This window comes from Lepidochelys kempii, chromosome 4, assembly GCF_965140265.1.
Source record: "Lepidochelys kempii isolate rLepKem1 chromosome 4, rLepKem1.hap2, whole genome shotgun sequence".
Taxonomy (NCBI): Eukaryota; Metazoa; Chordata; order Testudines; family Cheloniidae; genus Lepidochelys; species Lepidochelys kempii.
In genome coordinates this window covers 64414489-64437288 of record NC_133259.1, presented here as the reverse complement: position 1 = coordinate 64437288, position 22800 = coordinate 64414489, and the positions used below count along the sequence as shown (strand labels likewise).

The following is a 22800-nucleotide window of genomic DNA, read 5'->3' as shown; positions in this document are numbered from 1 at the left end:
AGGGCGGTTAGAAGAGCACAGGAGGGCGCGGTACGCATCAGAGAAGCTTTGAAAACCAGTTTCATGACTGGCCAGGCTACAGAGTGAAAGTTCTGTTTGTTTCTCCTTGATGAAACCCCCCGCCCCTTGGTTCACTCTACTTCCCTGTAAGCTAACCACCCTCCCCTCCTCCCTTTAATCACCGCTTGCAGAGGCAATAAAGTCATTGCTGCTTCACAGTCATGCATTCGTTATTCATTCATCACACAAATAGGGAGATGACTACCAAGGTATCCCAGGAGGGGTGGTGGAGGAGGGAAGGAAAATGCCACATAGCACTTTAAGCACAGCACTTCAAAAGTTTACAACTTTAAAATTTATTGAATGACAGCCTTCTTTTTTTTGGGCAATCCTCTGTTGTGGAGTGGCTGGTTGGCCGGAGGCCCCCCCACCGCGTTCTTGGGCATCTGGGTGTGGAGGCTATGGAACTTGGGGAGGAGGGCGGTTGGTTACAGAGGGGCAGCAGTGGCAGTCTGTGCTCCAGCTGCCTTTGCTGCAGCTCAACCATACACTGGAGCATTCTGGTTTGGTCCTGCAGCAGCCTCAGCATTGAATCCTGCCTCCTCTCATCACGCTGCCGCCACATTTGAGCTTCAGCCCTGTCTTCAGCCCGCCACTTACTCTCTTCAGCCCGCCACTTACTCTCTTCAGCCCGCCACCTCTCCTCCCGGTCATTTTGTGCTTTCCTGCACTCTGACATTATTTGCCTCCACGCATTCGTCTGTGCTCTGTCAGTGTGGGAGGACAGCATGAGCTCGGAGAACATTTCATCGCGAGTGCGTTTTTTTTTCTTTCTAAGCTTCACTAGCCTCTGGGAAGGAGAAGATCCTGTGATCATTGAAACACATGCAGCTGGTGGAGAAAAAAAAAAGGGACAGCGGTATTTAAAAAGACACATTTTATAAAACAGTCGCTACACTCTTTCAGGGTAAACCTTGCTGTTAACATTACATACATAGCACATGTGCTTTCGTTACAAGGTCGCATTTTGCCTCCTCCCACCGCGTGACTACCCCCTCAACCTTCCCCCCTCCCTGTGGCTAACAGCGGGGAACATTTCTGTTCAGCCACAGGCAAACAGCCCAGCAGGAATGGGCTATACTGAGTGTCCCTGAAGAAAAGCACCCTATTTCAACCAGGTGACCATGAATTATATCTCACTCTCCTGAGGATAACACAGAGAGAGAAAGAACGGATTTTGGTTGAATGCCAGCAAACATACACTGCAATGCTTTGTTCTACAGTGATTCCCGAGTATGTGTTACTGGCCTGGAGTGATAAAGTGTCCTACCATGAAGGACGAAATAAGACTGCCCTCCCCAGAAACCTTTTGCAAAGGCTTTAGGACTACATCTAGGAGAACCGCAAATGCCAGGGCAAAGTAATCCTTTCACATGCTTGCTTTTAAACCATGTATAGCATTTTAAAAGGTACACTCACCAGAGGTCCCTTCTCCGCCTGCTGGGTCCAGGAGGCAGCCTTGGGTGGGTTCGGGGGGTACTGGCTCCAGGTCTAGGGTGAGAAACAGTTCCTGGCTGTCGGGAAAACCGGTTTCTCCGCTTGCTTGCTGTGAGCTATCTACAACCTCCTCCTCATCATCATCTTCTTCGTCCCCAAAACCTGCTTCCGTATTGCCTCCATCTCCATTGAAGGAGTCAAACAACACGGCTGGGGTAGTGGTGGCTGAACCCCCTAAAATGGCATGCAGCTCATCATAGAAGCGGCATGTTTGGGGCTCTGACCCAGAGCGGCTGTTCGCCTCTCTGGTTTTCTGGTAGGCTTGCCTCAGCTCCTTCAGTTTCACGCGGCACTGCTTCGGGTCCCTGTTATGGCCTCTGTCCTTCATGCCCTGGGAGATTTTCACAAAGGTTTTGGCATTTCGAAAACTGGAACGGAGTTCTGATAGCACGGATTCCTCTCCCCAAACAGCGATCAGATCCCGTACCTCCCGTTCGGTCCATGCTGGAGCTCTTTTGCGATTCTGGGACTCCATCATGGTCACCTGTGCTGATGAGCTCTGCATGGTCACCTGCAGCTTGCCACGCTGGCCAAACAGGAAATGAGATTCAAAAGTTCGCGGTTCTTTTCCTATCTACCTGGCCAGTGCATCTGAGTTGAGAGTGCTGTCCAGAGCGGTCAGAATGGAGCACTCTGGGATAGCTCCCGGAGGCCAATACCATCGAATTGTGTCCACAGTACCCCAAATTCGAGCTGGGAACGTCGATTTAAGCGCTAATCCACTTGTCAGGGGTGGAGTAAGGAAATCGATTTTAAGAGCCCTTTAAGTCGAAATAAAGGGCTTCACTGTGTGGACAGGTGCAGGTTTAAATCTATTTAACGTTGCTAAATTCGACCTAAAGTCCTAGTGTAGACCAGGGCTAAGTTATTTATCAGAAAAAAAACAGGAACAAGTTTCAGACTACATTAACCCATGTTTTGGAAGTTGGATGCCAGACAGCATTGGCAAGAATCATTCAAGAATTGTATTAGACAGGCTGACATAAAGATTCTTTACCAGAACTGTCTGATGATATTGAGAAAGTAAGGCACAGAACTATCCAAATAACCTGAGGAACTACAAGATGTCTTAGACCACGTCCAATATAAAGATAGTTTTCTTGTAATTAACCGGAAACTGAAGGTAAAACAAAATTACATTAAAATGCTAAGAGAAACTTTGGAAAATGCTCTGGAAGTACAAACTCACTATCTCGCAAATCTTTCATAAAGAATGAATGAAAGACATGATGGTTGACAGTAAATCGAAATCTAACAGATGAGCCTTCACCAGATGTACACAAAAGTCATTTAAACAAAGTGTGAGCATTAGGATAGCTGTGGCCTCCTATGCTCCCTCCGCTGTCATGTCTCTGACATGCACAGTACAATAGGACGGGCTAGAAGGATGTTATGTAGTGCTGGCTGGTGCTAGCTCTGATTCCCCCATGCAGGGGGAATGCTTAGATGCCCTCCTAGGGCAAGTTTTCAGCCTTTTTGTGCCACTAGAACATGGGCCAGCATCTATTAGGAAAAACGTTTTCACTAGGAGGGTGGTAAAACACTGGAATGCGTTACCTAGGGAGGTGGTGGAATCTCCTTCCTTAGAAGTTTTTAAGGTCAGGCTTGACAAAGCCCTGGCTGGGATGATTTAGTTGGGGATTGGTCTTGCTTTGAGCAAGGGGTTGGACTAGATGACCTCCTGAGGTCCCTTTCAACCCTGATATTCTATGATTCTATGATGCATATCCTTAAGGATGATGATTAAAGAAAACAGAATTCTGATTTGAGAGACTGCTAGGTTCTTTTAATAGTAGTTCTGATAAACATTGTATACTATGTTTTTTCCTTGAAAACTGAGGAATAAGGTCATTGTGTTGCACACATTTTTAACTAGAGGTAATTTTGTTGCTCACTAAGGAACAGTTGCCACCATTGAAATGGTGAGTGTTCTACATCCCTTAACATTAAGAATTAATCTTCCTTGATCCCCTCTTTCAACTTACTACAAGAGTTAGCATTTGGAGGTTGATGCGTGAAATTAAACTACAGTAGTGAGGATTAAGAAATAGCTGATTTATACTCTTCAAGAATGGGTGGGCATGCCAAAGACAGTTGCATTGCATTTCATGGATACCAACAGTGTGTTCTGTGTTTGGAGGCCAGTTTCTTTGTATAATGAATCTAGCGATATCATAGGGATTAACAATCTGCCCACAGTAAGGAGAAACATGTAGTTGCACCATCCCTGGAGGAGCAGTCTAAGTCATCAGTGTGTATGTGTGTGTGTATATATATATATTATATATATATAATATGACCATTGTCAATTCCAGTAGTTTTTAATTATTTACATATATTATCACTAAACTATTAAAACTCTTTTGAATCAAATAAAATTAGTTTGAGCATAATAGTACATTGCATGCTGTGAAGTTCCTGATTATAATAGATGGGATTCAGAGGAGACAGTAAATAAATTCTTATATCATCAATGGCCTTGCAATAGAAAAGCTGAAATGAGATTATATTAGTGCAGTTAAATGAAAATATTTTATGCATTGATAGACTAGAGGTCTATCAATAGTAGAATGTATATGCTAGAGACAACTCCTACAATTATGGTATATATGTTTCATTGAACATGATAATCTGTGGGTTAGAATATTTGCTGCTGCTACTTCTTTATTTGTTGTTCTTTAAATGCTTGAAAATATATAATTCACTTTATATTCCCCACAGTTCTATTTAATCTTCAACAAACTGTCCAAGTGAAGCCCCTAGGCTAGCAGGCATGATGGATCCACTTCTAACTGGGGCCAATGATGTCTCTCCAAACTGTTCCCAAAGACTGAAGCTCTGATAAGTTCTGGAAGCTTCCTCGATTGACAGATCTAAGAAAGATGTTGAATACATTACATTACCCTAGCAACTCAAGCTTCTTTCCTGACTGACAGAACAAGTGCAATTTTCTGCACTTATTTCTGACTATGATATATTCAGCCTCATCAAGAAAGTTGACCTTGATAGCTTTAACATAGAACCAAAGCTAGCTCCCTCCCAAGCAGAGAGGAAAAAACCCAGAGCAATGAAATAGGGAAGAAAAAATATTTTCCACAAATGTATATTTACCTTAAGCATAGAACATGGTCAATTATTTTGTATTATTTAAGGACCTGTTGTTATGATTTTATAAAGTATTCTTTTAGAAACTTAAGATTTGTTTTCATAATTTTTTTAAACTGATTATTGGAGAGTGAGAGGGAAGAATGGCAGATTTCATACCAAAGATCTTTTTTGCTCCATTCTTTCTCTGTGCACCAGCATCATCAGTGATATCAGCACAGTTCTAGAAACAGGGTGACATCCTGGTCCCATTGAAGTCAATAGAAGTTTTGCCATTGATTTTTAGCAAGGATAGGATTTCATCCATAGTCTGTTGGAGAATTAGTCTGAGATGGTCAATGGGGAAAATATAATTTGGGTCCAGCCGTGACAGTTGCTGAATGGTCTTAACTCCCATGGTAGTCAGTGACTCTGAAGGGTGCTCAAAACCTCATGGTATACACAGCTGGCTCCAAAATCTGGAGATCTTTCTAGGGACTTCAGTTGGCTTTGGCACAGACCCACTATCTAACTAATTTCTAGCTGAAGTGCAGACTCTGAGGTTTCCCTAGATTGTCAAAGATTAAAGGGGATGTTAAAGTAAATAGTGCATACTATCTAAGGCTGGACAGTCTGATATCCTTCAACCCGTTATCTTAACTGATTGGACAAACATTCATTAACTTTAGTGGGCACTGTTCTTACTACAGGATAAGCAAGAATAAGTTTATCAGTGAGAATAATAATTAACAACAATTAATTGTTAGAATAAGCCTAACAGTGAGTTGACAAAGTAGCAACTGCTGTTTTTTCTTCTCATTATTTTAGTTGTTCAAACTTAGTATTTTCCATAGCCAGAAAAACAAAACAAAAACAATCAATACCTTTTAAAAGAGTGGGTTTTTAAAATTATTTCAAGGTTATATTGAAAAATTACATGACAAAAATCTATCTCGTGCACAGAGAATGTAGAAAATACAATGCTGAGAAGTTAAACCCTTCATGTTAGAAGAAACATACAGCTGCACTTTTTCAAACCAGTTCTGCACCTCTCTTGATAACTGTCCTAAGCCTATGCAATGAAAAAAAAATAAAAATACTCGCCAAAATATTAATATTATTGAAAACATAGATGTCAAGGTTCCTCCCCCACTCTGAACTCTAGGGTACAGATGTGGGGACCTGCATGAAAAACCTCCTAAGCTTATCTTTACCAGCTTAGGTCAAAACTTCCCCAAGGTACAAAATATTACACCCGTTATCCTTGGACTGGCTGCTACCACCACCACACTAATACTGGTTACTGGGGAAGAGCTGTTTGGACGCGTCCTTCCCCCCAAAATACTTCCCGGACAAGGTTTGGTAAAAAGCCTCACCAATTTGCCTAGGTGACTACAGACCCAGACCCTTGGATCTTAAGAACAATGAACAATCCTCCCAACACTTGCACCCCCCCTTTCCTGGGAAATGTTGGATAAAAAGCCTCACCAATTTGCATAGGTGACCACAGACCCAAACCCTTGGATCTGAGAACAATGAAAAAGCACTCAGTGTTTTACAAGAAGACTTTTAATAAAAAATAGAAGTAAATAGAAATAAAGAAATCCCCCCTGTAAAATCAGGATGGTAGATATCTTACAGGGTAATTAGATTCAAAAACATAGAGAACCCCTCTAGGCAAAACCTTAAGTTACAAAAAAGATACACAGACAGAAATAGTTATTCTATTCAGCACAATTCTTTTCTCAGCCATTTAAAGAAATCATAATCTAACACATACCTAGCTAGATTACTTACTAAAAGTTCTAAGGCTCCATTCCTGGTCTATCCCTGGCAGAAACCAGCATACAGACAGACACAGACCCTCTGTTTCTCTCCCTCCTCCCAGCTTTTGAAAGTATCTTGTCTCCTCATTGGTCATTTTGGTCAGGTGCCAGCGAGGTTACCTTTAGCTTCTTAACCCTTTACAGGTGAGAGGAGCTTTCCCCTGGCCAGGAGGGATTTCAAAGGGGTTTACCCTTCCCTTTATATTTATGACAATAGAACATAGTGTTTACATGAGTTTTAAGCTGACAGACATAATACTCATGATTTCATAATATACAACAGTTGTAATTCCCACCAGTTCGGCAGCTGACATGATCATGTACATGAATCCCCTAGGATATTAAGGAAGCAGTAATAACAAGCCCAGTTAACAAGAGAAGAAAGGGACTGCTTAGCTGACTATACATGTTCTGTATACTAGCACTGAGTACAAATAGCAATGGTGGTAAACACAGTAGTTCCATGAGACTGAGCTTTGAAGCTTTATGGGAAAATAAGATCAACAGGCACAGCTCAATTCTATTAAAAAGGCTCCTCTGAGGCCTGTGAAGGATAATACCTTTATCATGTTTCTTTCCTTACAGCATTCAGGAGAGACTCTGAGATTACAATCTCAAGGATGTAATGAGAAGGGGTTAAGTTTGCAGTGTTTCCCATTTCATTATATTCCATTTAGATCTGTGTCACCGGAACTAAGGAATCTGGTATTATTATGGGTATATCTAATTTTATTTATTGCGAAAAAGTTAATATTAAATTCAAGTTAAAAATAAGTGTAAATAATTTACTAAGGCTTCTCTTTTTTCTCACACAGCATACTATTCCAATAATCTTACTCATGTTGGGTAATACCCTATTCTGCTAATTCCTGACTTCCATTGACTCTGCTGGGACTTCTCAGAATAAGGTACTATCTAGCATGCATAAGGAAATTTCCCCAAATCTACTTACTTAACATTTTTCTCATAAGAGATTTTCTTTTCTTTTTTAAATCTATACATTGAATGTGAACAATTCAATCCATTATTCTGTATTAGGAAATTTAATTATGTTAGTTGTGATTAGTCATGGAAGGACATTGTTTCTGTTCTTTGAGAGAAAGAGACATATAAGGACAACTTGAGGAAGACGCTGGGAATAAGAATCTTTCAGGGACAGTGAGCAGTTTAGGGAGAAGCTGTAGATAAGACAGCATTGTAGACATTTATAAAATGTTAAAACCTTTTCTGGGCGTTATTTCTAGAAAATTTGGCTACTCCAACAATTATTGGTTCAGGTGATTGTTCACTGCCATAGGTCCTTGGGACTGTGGCAGATAGCATAAACTAGAACAGTTTTCTGTCTATCTGTAGAGCCCCAAGATTTCAGTCACTTAATGGTGATCAATGGCTACAACTATATCTCTCTTGATCTGTGGTTCATGCACCTCAGTCTCAGGATCTAGCTCCAAATATGTAAAAATGTACATAAAATCCATATAGTGGATTTCATTGTTCAGCTCTACCACTAAGGGTAAATATGACTGGTTTTCTTGTATATCATACATGGTTCGTAGCAGCAGTTCTAGACACTCTTAACAAAGTTTATTTTGGAACAATCTATAATTGACGTCACTGAACATTCTCCATCATTCCTATAAAAGTAAACTTGTTTGTTCATCATGCTATGAAAAAAAGGAGTGTGTATAGCAAAACCATATTTAGGAAAGGGTAGCAAGTATACTCTTCACTGACAGGAATTTATTTGCATCAGCATATACAATGATGTGTTCAAATCATAGGCAGTGAAGCATAGTTTATATTTACCACTGTAGCTATACTATAAACCTATTAATAACACAAAATATGGTGATTGAACTCATAGCCAATGCCTGGTCTATAGTAAATAATTAATTATTCTCTTTTCCAGATTAGCAATTTGAGTAAAACAACTGTCAAATCCTGAAAGTATATAGAAACACTCCTTGATATTTTTAATATAACCTTTCTGATAGGGTCAAATGAGGTATCAGTTTAATATCTGATATGTTCTCTGTCTTAGAGATGGTGGAGAATGAATTCAATAATCCAACCAGTATTTAAATTCCATTATTACTTTTTACTAAATGTATTGTTGATTAACATCAATGTCTTTGGATAGGACAGTTTTCATATTTTCAAATGAATTATATGAAGGTTTCTAATGACAATATCCTGGCTAGCTTCCCTCAAGTAATAAAGCATAATAGTAAAATATGTGAAAAATTTCCTGTAGCAGTTTCTTTGAAACTTGAAAACTGGATAATTAAGGTATAAATACATTCATATTCAAATAGGATATTCCCCTCTTTAGATACAATTTCTTTCGTATAATTTAAGATGTGTTTCAAAAGTCAATGAACTTTAATTCATTTGGAACTTTGGTATATCCAACTATACATATATAGGTTCAACTTTTTAATGTAACTGATTGGTAAGGGCTGCCCAAAACATATACTTTTTCTTATCTGATATATTTCTTAATACATCAGGGTACTTAAAAGTATTGTTTAGCATATGTCTAGCATATGGCGTCATATGCAATAATTGCGGCAAAATTAATCATGATGTCAAAGCTTGCAGCAAAAGAAAAATGTCATCCTCATATTGAGGAAAGACGCAGCGACTCAGAGGATGATATTTTGCATGTATATGACATTAATATCAGCAAAATAGCCAAAATAAATGGTTTATGAAGCTCAGACTAACACCGGATGCAAAGGCAAGGCAGCAACACAAAAACAAAGAGGAAATGGAATGCCAAATAGACAGTGAGACACCAGTAAATATGCTAAGCTACAAAGATTTCTCTCAGCATTATTCAAGAGAAGAAAGTGAAATTACAACCAAGCAAAGTCAAATTAAAAATTATACCAACTGAATGATCATAATACCATTAGGAAAATGTAAATTATGAGCAGCATACCAAGGAAACCTACACAAGCTGAAATTTCAGGTAGTTCGCAGAAGCCACTTTTTTCAGCTAAAACAAATGAAAGCATGAACCTAGTGACATTAAGCCAGTGACACATTATTCGTACAATAGACAAGCAAGCAGAACAAAAAAAAAACAAAGAACTGTGGCATCCCTGCTGAAAAGCTGAGAAAAGATTACCAGGATATTTCTGTAGGACTGAGATGTCCTCCAGGAATGTTATATCTAGAAATAGATAAAATGATTCAGCCAGTACAGTGCCTGAGCTTTATAAACCATTTATTTTGGCTATTTTGCCTGTATTAATGTCAAATTTCAGCCTGTGTAGGCTTCCTTGGTATTCTGTTCATCATTTACGTTTTCCTAATGGTGCCCATTGCATTAAGAGAAAAAAAATATTAGGTGCAATAAATTAAATAGCAATGATTCCTTCATATTCTAAAGTCATAGCTCCCACATGTTGGATAAGTGGCATGATATCTATTGAGAAGCTTGGCAAATTGTGCATTTGCATAGATCCAAGCAGCTTATACAAAGCAATTAAAAAACCTCATTATCAAATGCTTGCAACTGAAGAAATAGTACCTACTTCACGAAACACAAACTATCCTCAGTACTTGATGTCAAAGGCAGATGTTGGCAAATGCAACAGAGTAAGGAAGGCAGCTACCTCATCACATTTTGGATTCCACAGGTAGGTAGAGATGGTTGAGAATGTGATTTGGGATCAGAGATGCAGTGGAAGAATATGAACATTACCAGCAAGATATGCTGACAGGACTCACATGTATGACGGTCATAGCTGACGACATTCTGATGAATGAATGCAAAGACAACATGGTGAAAGTTGTGACAGATCACAAGCACAACCTCATCTGTCTGCCAGAAAGAGCCAGGCAAATAAATCTAAAATTGAATATAAACAAGATTAAATTGTGATTGACTATAATACCATACATGGGACAATTGCTGATCTCTGAAAGGCTGCAACCTGACCCTGAAAAGGTAAAAGGAATACAACAGATGCCTACAACTAAAGATATTAAATCAGTTCAGAAACTATCTGACAAAATATTTTCCAAACCTGTCAGATGTGTCTGAACCCCTAAGGTGACAATTGGACAAAGGTGCAGAATGGACATGGTTACCTCAATCTGATGTACCTGTGTTGGGTATCAAGGAGTTGGTGACCAACTATCCTATCCTGAAATATTACGATGTGAGTGATGAACAACCATACAACATAATGCCAGTAAGATAGGGCTTGGAGCATCACTAAGGCTGTGATTGTCTCATGGAGGTTGCAGAAGTCACAAATTCTGTGACTTTCTGCAACCACCGTGACTTCCACAGCAACTGGTGTGTCTGAGTCTGCTGGAGCGACCCAGGGCCAGCTGCACCAGCAGCTGCTTGGGAGGCCCCTGGTAGCTGGCTTTGGGGACCATCCAAGCAGCGGCTGGTCCCGTGGACCACCCAAGCAGTGGTCCTGGGGCCGGCCCTGGGGGGTGCCCAGTCAGCGGTCTCGGGTGGTCCCTGGAGCCAGCCACACTGGACACTGCTCAGGCAGCCCCGGGCAGCTGGTTCCAGAGACTGACAAAGCAGCAGCGGGTGCAGCTGGCTCTGGGGAGTTCCTAAACAGAGGTCCTGGTGACCACCCGAGCAGCAGCAGTCCTGGGAGGGCTAGATCAGTGGCCTCAGGGGCACCCGGAGGCTGTCCGGAGAGTAGTCCCTGGGGAGCAGTGGCCAGGGGCAGTCAACCCCCAGCACTGGAGCAGGGGCCCCTGGAGCAGCAGGGCTTCAGAAGTAGAGGTTTCGTCAGGGGTGTTTTTGGTAAAAGTCATGGACAGGTCATGAATTTTTATTTATTGCCTGTGACCTGTCCATGACTTTTCCCAAAACTACCTGTGACTAAATCTTAGCGTTAAGCATCACTGCTACAAAAGTAGTCTTCATAAAAAGGGTACTACTGTCAAAGGAACAAAAATATGCTGAGAGTGAACAGGACTGTCTTCCACAGTGTTAGAGAGACAAGGTGGCTGAGGTAATATCTTTTATTGGACCAACTTCTGCTGGTGAGAGACAAGCTTTTGAGCTACACTGATCTCTTGCTCTGGCCTGGGAGAGGGACTCAGAGTGTCACCACTCTCCAGTATCCTGGGATGGACATAGCTACAACAACATTGCATAGTTTTCACATGTGAAAAGTTCAACCAGTATGTTTAAGAGTGGGAAATTATTCAATAGAAAGTGATCATAAATCAGAAGCATCAGCTTTTTACAAATGACAGCTAGTGGCCCAAAAACAACTTCAGTGCATGCTGTTGAAACACAAGTGCTGCAAATGAGATATATATTACAAGAAAGGGACAGACATGAGCATAACTGACTTCTTATCCAGAGCAGCCTTGCAGCATGAAAATAAGGCAGCTGGACAAGAATATGATACCCACAACCTGGTAGAAATATAGAAAATACAGAAAGACACAAAAAAATCAGCTAAATCAATTATTTGTCAGTTTCAAGGCAGCAGCTAGAAAGAATCTGAGAACAAACTATACAAGCTATATATTTCAGTGCTAAAATTCATCATTCTGTCAGGATGGCCAGACACCAGTGGAGAAGCCCCACTTGCTTCCCAAGAATACTGGAACTATCCTGAGAATATGAACATCTAAGATAGCTTCATCTATAAAGGCTGTCAAATCATAATGTCCAGACTATTGAGAACAAATTCTCTCAAGAATATATCAGAACCGTTATGGAATAGAAGCATGTATCTTGAAAGCCAGAGACATAGTATACTGGTCAAACATGACCCCGGGTATCTGAAACCTGGGGAGCAGTTGAGATATGCACGGGGAAATGCAGGCCAAGCAGCAGAAAGAGACAATAAAAATGGACAGAATCACTATCAGACCTTGGAGCAAAGTAGGAACAGACCTTTTCACTGCAAACCACACTCAATAACTACCTCATTATTGCAGGCTACTATTCAGACTTCTGGGAACTAGGCCAACTGTCAGACACTATGGCAGTGACCATCACAGACAAAGCAGTGAAGCATTTCATCACGCATGGTATCCCAAACTGTGCAGTTTCAGATAACGGACCCTTACAGTGAATTTGAGCAATTTGCCTGGGCATGGGAATTCATTCATAACATATCACCACCACACCAGAGACAGTAATATGGTAAAGCCAAATTGGTAGCTTAAAATTTCTAAAGCTCTATTAAAGAAAGCTGTAAAAAACAACACAAATATATGGCTGGATCCTTGAACACTCCCACCCAAGGCATTAATAGCAGCCCAGAACAATACTTAATGTTATGCTGCATGTGTACCTATGTGCCTATAGCCTCAGCATACTGGCAGTGGTGGAAGAAGTAATAGACTAAAAGGAAAAAAAGATCTGAAAGGCCAAAATCTACCACATCCGACAAACAAAAAACTTCCCAGAGCTACATATGGGAGATCGTCAAACTATTTTCTCAGGATAAGTCATGCACTTGGAAGCAAGCTATATGTATTGAGCAGATAAAACCTTCTTATAAGTTACATAACAGTGAATGGTGTATAATCACCAAAATTAAGAATGCATTCACCCACAAGAACACAGGAAAGAACCAAGAATGTGAAAGATGACAAAATGTGCATTTTGCTGATACTTGATAAGCAGGACAAAGAAGGAACAGACTCTCAAAAATACCCCACCAGCAAAACCAAGTGCAAGGTAGTCTCCCATTGCCATAAGAGAGACTCACGTTCTCTCCAACATCAAACCACCTGCAAGGTTTATACAAGACTCTGGACAATCTTAATACTTTAAAGAACAATCCTCTCAAACTCAGAGGAAAATATCTTAATTGCCAAGCAAGTAAGGCCTTGATTAGCTTAAAAAAGTTGGTGCTAAGTTTTATATGTATGATGCTGTGACCTTTATGTAGGTATAATAGAATGTTAAGTTTGCAAGTACATTATGGTATTTAGGGTTAATTTTGTTATTTCAAATAAATATGACAAAAAGGAGCTTAGGATAAATAGCTTCTTTCTATAAAGTGCTATAGCATGACTGCATGTAGGAACTTAGAGAACTTTACTTTCAGGAAGTGCTTGATGAGAAAGAAAAGCTTATGTGGGGGAAAGAATAAAACATGAATATTGCACTATTTTGCTCTATTTCTTTTTATGCTGGAACATGGAAAAAGAATTATATCAGTTCTATTGTTGTGATATTTACAATGGTGCAGTAATTTCAGACGATATGTGCTGAGTGGTAGAGTATCCCTAATCTCTCTTTTGTTGCATAGAATTCTGTTGTTTCATGCTTTAACTATAACCCAGGTGTGTGTGTGTACTGGGCAAAAGTACGAGAGGCACTGACTCATACAACTCCTTGGGATTTAAATAGGAGTTGTAAATGCTTAACACCTCTTAGGAATTATTTCACTGTTTAGAGGCAGTTTTGCTGAAGTTTAAATTACTGAGGTGATAGTCAAACTTCAAAATATTTGCAGGTTCAGTTCATATAATCTTAGCTAGCTCAAAAATTCAGATACTTATAGGATTGTTATCCAAATTATCCTGACCTCTTGGGCCTTGAATATACTTCAAGGGTAAAATACATTAATTATAAAATAATATTGGGCAATAAGAATCCATCAGCAGGAAAGAGAAACAGGTTCTCTGGATTAGTCTCATGCCTTTGGTATGGGTAATGCATGGGTTTCCCTCATTTTGTCCACTTCAGCAGAGAGGAGCAGCTTAACTAACTAAATGATTTGCGGCATTGACCACTCCAGTGACAATCAGAGGGTGTCAGGATTCAAAAGATGTGTTCCAGTACGGTCGTCGGGCCACACTAAAGACTCATCCTGACTGAGATCATTCTGACTAATGTATTTATGTGTGGCACTTTCCAGTAAAGATTGCATGTGATCATATGCTAGGTTGAATTCTAATTGTTGAAGTGGGAGGTTTTACACTTAATGAACTGCAATTATGTAGTTTTTGCTGCTGTTTAAGATTATTGAGGACAGTGGTTATATATGTATCTCGTAGAGGTAGATAATATAAATGTGATATTTGGAAGTGCAAATGATATTCTGTGATGGCTGCTGAATTACAATCCCTGTTGGTGTGAGTGAAGACAGAATACAACTAAGACATATTTTAAAGGTAATGGGCCCAGAATGCTTTTAGCAGTATAATGGTGAACAATATACTGTAGGTGAAGTAAGGAAGAGTTACTTCTTGTGTCTTGTTTACCACACTCCTGCTAATACATGATACTAATATTGAGGATAGAGTTAGAGAATGTGTGTTTTGACTTATTCTGAAATGGCTACAAATGTGTAGTAGAAGACATATTGTAATATATAGGCTTTGGGTATATGTTGTCTGACTATGCCAGAAGAAGGACAGGAGGCACTGAATGTGGTTTAATTAGGCTGCAATATTATTCTACCCGGTAGTTAAAAGTGTACAGTGCAGGTAACTCCATGATCATTTTCATATATCCATAAATATTCCATCAACCCTCCCCCATATACCCATCCTGGGCCCCAGCCAACTTGCTGGGATCTCACCATCCCTCCCCACCCCTCAAATGAGGGTTGGGGGGCTATAAAGGAGGAGGGATTGGCTTCCTAATATGCTAGTCATAGGAGCCCCAAACCTGCCTTTTTTAGCACTTAAAGAATTTAAAAGCCAGTATTCATTAATCAGTCCATTTTATCTGATCACTGTATCCCTTCCCTATGGAGTACCTGCACTGGACATCCACCACATGCTTACATAATGAGTTGTGACATCATAGCTTAGCTTCTATTCTATGTTTGCCCCAACTAAGCCCCTCCCAACCCCAAAAGCTGCTGTGGGAAAAGTGACAAACCCCCTACTTTGCCTTGGCCAATCTGGTGGTGAGGGGGGAGATTTCTTCCCAGCCCCCCAAGAAAGAAGTGACTTGTGCAATGCCAACAGCAGATCCTTACAGCCTGCTATTTCACCACTTCCATGGGAGAGGGGATGCTGCTTTCCATGGGAGAGGGGATGCTGCTTTGCCTGGGTCAGGTAAAAGTGGGCTTCTCCTGTCTGGCATGGACCTATATAATACCCCTTGCTTCTGGTCACCTGCAGGGAGGGATGGGTCAACAGCCACAAACTATTGACAAAGCTGACAAAGCTGTTAAAGGTTACACAGGACTGAATATCTGACAATCTGATCAAACTACTTTCACAATATGAGCAAATGATTTATTCATTGGCTCTGAACCACCCCTTCCTATATGCTGTGCTTCACTGGCATAATCTAGCCCTAAGCAATGGTGAAGAGAAGCAACCAACAATTCAGTAGGGAGCATAGGCCAGTATTATAGCCCTTGCCAAATTCTCTGGTTGTTCCCTCAAGGCCAACATCTCCTCTGTCTTGTCTGGTTAGAGCTCCAGCCAGCAAATCCAGACCCTAGTCTTCATAACAATGGGACCATAAAGACCATGTTGCCCTTGGGGGGATACAGTGAGGCAGATGCCCTAGTTGCCCTTTGTTAGGTGAGGAACACAACACACTCGGGGCTGATACACTCAGATTTATTAATTCATACCTTTATTTGGACTAAAAGCATACCTTATGATTTCAATTACTATTAAAACAACAAATGACAGATATACGGAAAAAGATATTAGTCAATTGACTTATTCTGGGGCATAGGATGGGTTTCTCTTATGAGTTTCCAACTATCCCCTTACACTCTAGCATAAGTATATCCCTGTTCTGTCCCAACTCAATCACTCTGCATGACTGATGCTTATGACATTTCTAACACCTTTGACTGTCAAACGGAGTCAATCTTAGTGGGCACTCAGTTTTTATGTTCCGGAGATTAAAAAAATTAAAGTCAAGCCCTCTTTCCGCACTGTTCCAAATATCATCTCCCTTTGCAGTGATGGAAGTAAAATGCAAAGGATGCATGATTTGTGTACTTGCTGGGTGCAAAAAAACCCTACTTTTATTGAGAAAGTTTATTTCCTGAAAACATTTTTTTCCTTATACATATTAGAATTTTTGGTAAAGTAAGGGTACAGTATGAATTGTGGATGAAGTTTTAGTGTCTCCTCTTATATAATATGGTAAGTTTCCCTCCTTGTTTAGTCCTCAAAATTGAATAGTATTAATATGTAAATCATGTTACTCTTATAATGAAGATGTAATAAAAAGTATTCATTGATTTAAGGAAGAGTAGTACCCCTTGCAATGACTTTTTAAGGTAGAAATGATCATTGTATCAATCACATTATGCAATAAGTTCAAGAGAAATTTTGTCTGACTTTGACAAAAGTTAAATGAGCCGCAAATAAGAAATGCAGACATCATACCTCTGGGATTTTAGGCAGAGCCTGTCCTAAAAGCTGCATTTCTTTTTTAATTTATATTTTAAGTGCTCATCAAGTTAAGAGGCAATGAAGTCAGAAGACTGAACGTGTAATAATTTTCTCTTCTTTTGAACCAGAACAAAGAAAAAACCCTTCAAGGTCAGATAATTTTTAAAATTGTAAGGGGTCTATTCTTTCACACCACACGTGGCCACAATTTATGCAGTTTAGATGGAAGAGTGGTGGAATGTCACTCTCTTCTCTGTCTTATGTGAAATTACTATTCTGTAGCCTACATTTACATTGTACAATGTCAGGTTTCAGAATAACAGCCGTGTTAGTCTGTATTCGCAAAAAGAAAAGGAGTACTTTGTGGCACCTTAGAGACTAACCAATTTATTTGACCATAAGCTTTCGTGAGCTACAGCTCACTTCATCGGATGCATACTGTGGAAAATACAGAAGATGTTTGTTTTTATACACACAAATCATGAAAAAATGGTTGTTTATCACTACAAAAGGTTCTCTCTCCCTCACCCCACTCTCCTGCTGGTAATAGCTTACCTAAAGTGATCACTCTCCTTACAACGTGTATAATATTGTACAAGGTGGGCCATTTCCAGCACAAATCCAGGTTTTCTACCCACCCTCCCCAACAAACCCACTCTCCTGTTGGTAATAGCTTATCTAAAGTGATCACTCTCCTTACAATGTGTGTGATAATCAAGGTGGGCCATTTCCAGCAAAAAATCCAGGGTTTAACAAGAACGTCTGAGGAAGGGGACCTACTACAGGACAGGCCTAACAAAGAAAATAACAGAACGCCACTAGCCGTCACTTTCAGCCCCCAACTAAAACCCCTCCAACGCATTATCAAGGATCTACAACCTATCCTGAAGGATGACCCAACACTCTCACAAATCTTGGGAGACAGGCCAGTCCTTGTCTAGTTTTAGCATGTATAACTGTTAACTTCAAGGTCAGTGTCATCTAGAGGTTAACAAATAACTACTTTCAAACATTTTCACCAATATACTAGATACAAATAAGCTTTACCCCAACATTAGAAGTCAAATTTCCTTGTTTCTACATATTTTTTTTCTGAATCATTGTTACTGGAGACAATAAAAGAAAAATACCATTCTTTGTGTATACCTGAATTCCAAAATTCCAATGAAATATATGCCAATATTCCATACTGCAGGGCCATTTCAACTCTTCAGTGCCAAAGATCTGCTGGCAATATTTGGTTTTCCTCTGTGTTAGCCTGGTATTAGTAGCATCTATATCTGACTTTGAATTACCACCAGAGTGTTTTAGTTACAGAACATACAGAGTCAGAGACTTTGTGCATCAGTTTACTTATGCAAAAGCATCCCTCTTTAATAGAGCATACTGGCCCTTTAACAGCAGGCATGGGCCAGAACATCTGTTAAAGGGCATCAGCCCTGTGAAGGCCAGGAATTTTTGAAGCTGTAGACTCCAAACTGGTCACATCACTGCAGACTGGAATCATGGACTGCTGAAACAAGGAATGATGTAGTATATAAGGGGCAACTTTACCCTCAGGAGGAAGAGGACTAGGGAGGATTACATGGTGGGAAACCTGGAAGGAGCAATAGTAGTGGCTTGCTGGTGGGAACTCTCCAGGGAGCTAGGTTTTGAACTGAGACAGGTGTGGGGGTCTGTGCTAAGAGAGAATGAAAGCTGGGTCGGGCTTGGCAAATGCCATAAATAAAGACAGAAACAGGCAGAAATAGTAAGTAGCACTTATAAAGAGGAACAGCTTGAACACTGGGGAAAGCAGCTGTTTCACTACATATGGTCCCAGGACTGGAGCCTGGAGTAGAGGGAGGACTTGAGCTCCCTGCAAATCATGGTGGTCAACACCTCTAGAGAAAATAGCCTTGCTTTCAGGTGAGTTGAAGGACTGCAGTTGTATGTTGTATAATATAGTCACAAGCTGTCAAGGTTCCTTCCCCACTCTGAACTCTAGGGTACAGATGTGGGGACCTGCATGAAAACCTCCTAAGCTTACTTTTACCAGCTTAGGTTAAAACTTCCCCAAGATACAAATTAATTTTACCCTTTGCCCTTGGAATTTCCACTGCCACCACCAAACTTAACTGGGTTTACTGGGAAATGTAGTTTGGACACATCTTTCCACCCAAAATCCTCCCAATCCTTGCACCCCACTTCCTGGGGAAGGTTTGGTAAAAATCCTCACCAATTTACATAGGTGACCACAGACCCAAACCCTTGGATCTTAGAACAATGAAAAAGCATTCAGTTTTCTTACAAGAAGACTTTTAATAGAAGTAAAGAAATCACCTCTGTAAAATCAGGATGGTAGATACAGGGTAATTAGATTCAAAACATAGAGAATCCCTCTAGGCAAAACCTTAAGTTACAAAAAAGACACACAAACAGGGATAGTCATTCTATTCAGGACAGCTCTTTTCTGAGCTGTCAAGGTTCCTCCCCCACTCTGAACTCTAGGGTACAGATGTGGGGACCTGCATGAAAAACCTCCTAAGCTTATCTTTACCAGCTTAAGTGAAAACTTCCCCAAGGTACAAAATATTCCACCCGTTGTCCTTGGACTGGCCGCTACCACCACCAAACTAATACTGGTTACTGGGGAAGAGCTGTTTGGATGCATCCTTCCCCCCAAAATACTTCCCAAAACCTTGCACCCCACTTCCTGGACAAGGTTTGGTAAAAAGCCTCACCAATTTGCCTTGGTGACTACAGACCCAGACCCTTGGATCTTAAGAACAATGAACAATCCTCCCAACACTTGCACCCCCCCTTTCCTGGGAAATGTTGGATAAAAAGCCTCACCAATTTGCATAGGTGACCACAGACCCAACCCCTTGGATCTGAGAACAATGAAAAAGCATTCAGTTTCTTACAAGAAGACTTTTAATAAAAATAGAAGTAAATAGAAATGAAGAAATCCCCCCCTGTAAAATCAGGATGGTAGATATCTTACAGGGTAATTAGATTCAAAAACATAGAGAACCCCTCTAGGCAAAACCTTAAGTTACAAAAAAGATACACAGACAGAGATAGTTATTCTATTCAGCACAATTCTTTTCTCAGCCATTTAAAGAAATCATAATCTAACACATACCTAGCTAGATTACTTACTAAAAGTTCTAAGACTCCATTCCTGGTCTATCCCCAGCAGAAACCAGCATATAGACAGACACACAGACCCTTTGTTTCTCTCCCTCCTCCCAGCTTTTGAAAGTATCTTGTCTCCTCATTGGTCATTTTGGTCAGGTGCCAGCGAGGTTACCTTTAGCTTCTTACCCCTTTACAGATGAGAGGAGCTTTCCCCTGGCCAGGAGGGATTTTAAAGGGGTTTACCCTTCCCTTTATATTTATGACACAAGCATAGAGGAGTAGCAGTAGTTCCAGGAGTGTGGACATAAGTATGTAGGATAACCACTGTTCCTCAACTTGTTCACATTTTCAGTTCAGCTGAGTTCCCATAAAATGAGTAAAAAGTAAATTATAGTCCAGACTTTAACATTCTAATCACAGTCATGTTCTTGGACTCCTAGGGCACTCTTCTGCCTCTGTGTAATTACTCGTGTATCTTTTTGTTCTTACCAAAAATCTACAAATTGGCAGCAGAGGGATACTAGCTGCAAGATGCTAAGGGAAAAAGTAAATAGTAAGTCATCTTGCATAGAGAGATCAATCTGAGAGAGACTTGCATAGATCTCAGCCCCCATCTTTTTACTGTGTTGTCTGTGGAGATGCTAGTTTCAGTATATAGCATATCTCTGAAATTCATGGTCCTATAAGAAATATAAACAGGAGACTCTCAGACATTTTGTATAAGACTGTAAGTGTGATTCTTATAGGTCCTTCCTGGATAGATCTTATCTGGTCCTTACTAAGTTCCTTGTAATTAAACTTTCCTTGTTTTTAAGTAGTTTGATTTTTCTCTCCCTATATACCATCATTAATATCATTGGGAGTTATGCATGTGTAGGTGGAGGAGCAGGGGATTCCAGTACATTCCAGATGACAAATAGCAATCCACCTAAATGATAAAAGTATCTGCTGCACAAATGCTTTCCCCCACTGTCCATGCCAGTTAGCTGGGCGTTCATGTGGTGAAGGGGAGAAGAAACCATTACGAGTGCCCCTCAGCAGATGCAGTAGTCTCTCCAGCCTGATCTGCTCCTCACTCATCTCCCTTGTATAAGAAGCCAGAGATCAGTGAAGCTTAACTTCACAGGGGAGAGGAGTAGCACTATCATCATGGCAAACAAATTCTGTCCCACCCTTTGTGCAGTGAAACAATCCCTGTTCCTATGCCATTTTGCAAAGGTTAGGTTAGGATTTGCTTTGGAAGAAACAATCATTAATGTAGGACTGATACGTCTGATAGAGGGAAGGTATTTATAATGCAGAAGAGTTTGCAAGCAGGTGTAATTTTGGTATCTCAATGGATGATTTTATAGTATCTTATAGAAGAATGTATGGAGCGTCCATAGACACTTACAAACTCTACGGACTCCTCTATAGAAGCTGAATAGCCAGAAGACTTTTATTTATAAAATATAGTATATGATATGGGCTCCCAGTACCAATGGAAGATACAAGAACCCTAAAAGGAAAAATGCACCAATTTCAATAACAGATGTATTGATTTTCTCTTGCCCTTTATAGAATATAATGTTAAGGGATAAGGTTGGTCTTGTGTATGTGAGGTGCTCAGATAATACAGGTTGAACATATGTAAGTACCTAAATAGAATTTTCTGGAAAGCTTATATAAATTACCTTCCCAGCTGTATTTCTGCTTCTCTAGGTGTCAGCAGAAAGTGAGGAGATCTGAACTAGCAGAGAATGTTAACAATTTGTTTTAAGAAAAGACTTCACCTTTCCTCAGAAGCAACTGTGACATGAACTTTCTATGACTTTTCAGTAGTTCCTGGCAGCCTCTTTTGTGTGTCATAATTTTAAAGTCTGATATCTAAGGACCTGCCAGAGCTAGAAGCCAGTGCATTAGCTTGGATTCTCCCCTTTTCACTAACATACATTTCCTATTTTAATCCTAATAAATCAGACCGTAAACCTGTCACTTGCCTGGGACTGAATAATGTATGTCCAGCACCTCCAGAACAGTGCAATTTTGGTAGGGAAATTCCATATTGGGTTGAGGGCCTGAAGCAAACATTTATGTGCTATGTTGATTTAAAAAAATAAAGACTTTGGAGCTGCTCAGAGATTTGGAATGTTAGAAAGAGTCCAGGGTAATGGAGTAATGGGTAGAGTGCAGGTAAGGCCGTCAAAGGTGCATGATGTATGAAATTTAGCATATTGATATCACCATCCCATGTATTTATAATTATTTTTAAATTTAATAGTCTGATTTGTATGTGTAAAGAGCAAACTTGGCCTGCCTGTACATGGGTATGAACAGCCTGAAATTGAGTAACTGATGTGTTCCATCAGCCAACATCCCCTGCACCCAGAATAGGAGATTGCAGCAGCAACAAAGGATGCTCTGGATCTAAACAAGAGGATTCTGTCCCTTTTTGATTCCTGCATAATCCAAAGCAATGTCCAATAACTGGGCTTTGAACAGAGAAGATCTGGATTTAAAATTTATCTCTTTCAAGTTTCAGTGTATCATAAAAAGTTACATTGGGTTTATCACATGATTTTCAGCATTCCCACTGAGCTGTCAACAAATTGACCATTTATGCAAATTGACCATCTATGCAAATAAGAATAGCTATTGAGGTGTTTCAGCACCTGAAGTTAGAGATGCTACTTCAAAATATTGTGAAATAAATTATCCCTGTGTTCTTAACTGTCTTTCAAAGTGTCCTCTGTGGTGTTCACAATATAAAATGTTATTTACAATTCAAAATGGCTGAATATAAAGTTAAAAAGAAATCTCGACCTTTTAAAATTATTTCTAAAGGTGAAATACGTTAACTAAATACCACTAGCTTTAATACAATTGTATTAAGTATGAA

At 40.0% G+C, this 22800-nt stretch overlaps 1 protein-coding gene across 9 annotated transcripts in view; it reads left to right on the top strand.

Moving 5' to 3' along the window:
- Positions 1-22800, top strand: part of FSTL5 (follistatin like 5) — a 561575-nt gene that overhangs the window by 20902 nt on the left and 517873 nt on the right. Inside the window, exon 2 of one of the 9 annotated variants that reach the window (XM_073341502.1) lies at positions 7283-7375. The exons of the other annotated variants lie outside the window; for them this stretch is intronic. The gene's annotated coding sequence lies outside the window, so the exon portion shown is untranslated. The remainder of the gene's footprint in view (positions 1-7282; positions 7376-22800) is intronic. 9 annotated transcript variants of the gene reach the window in all.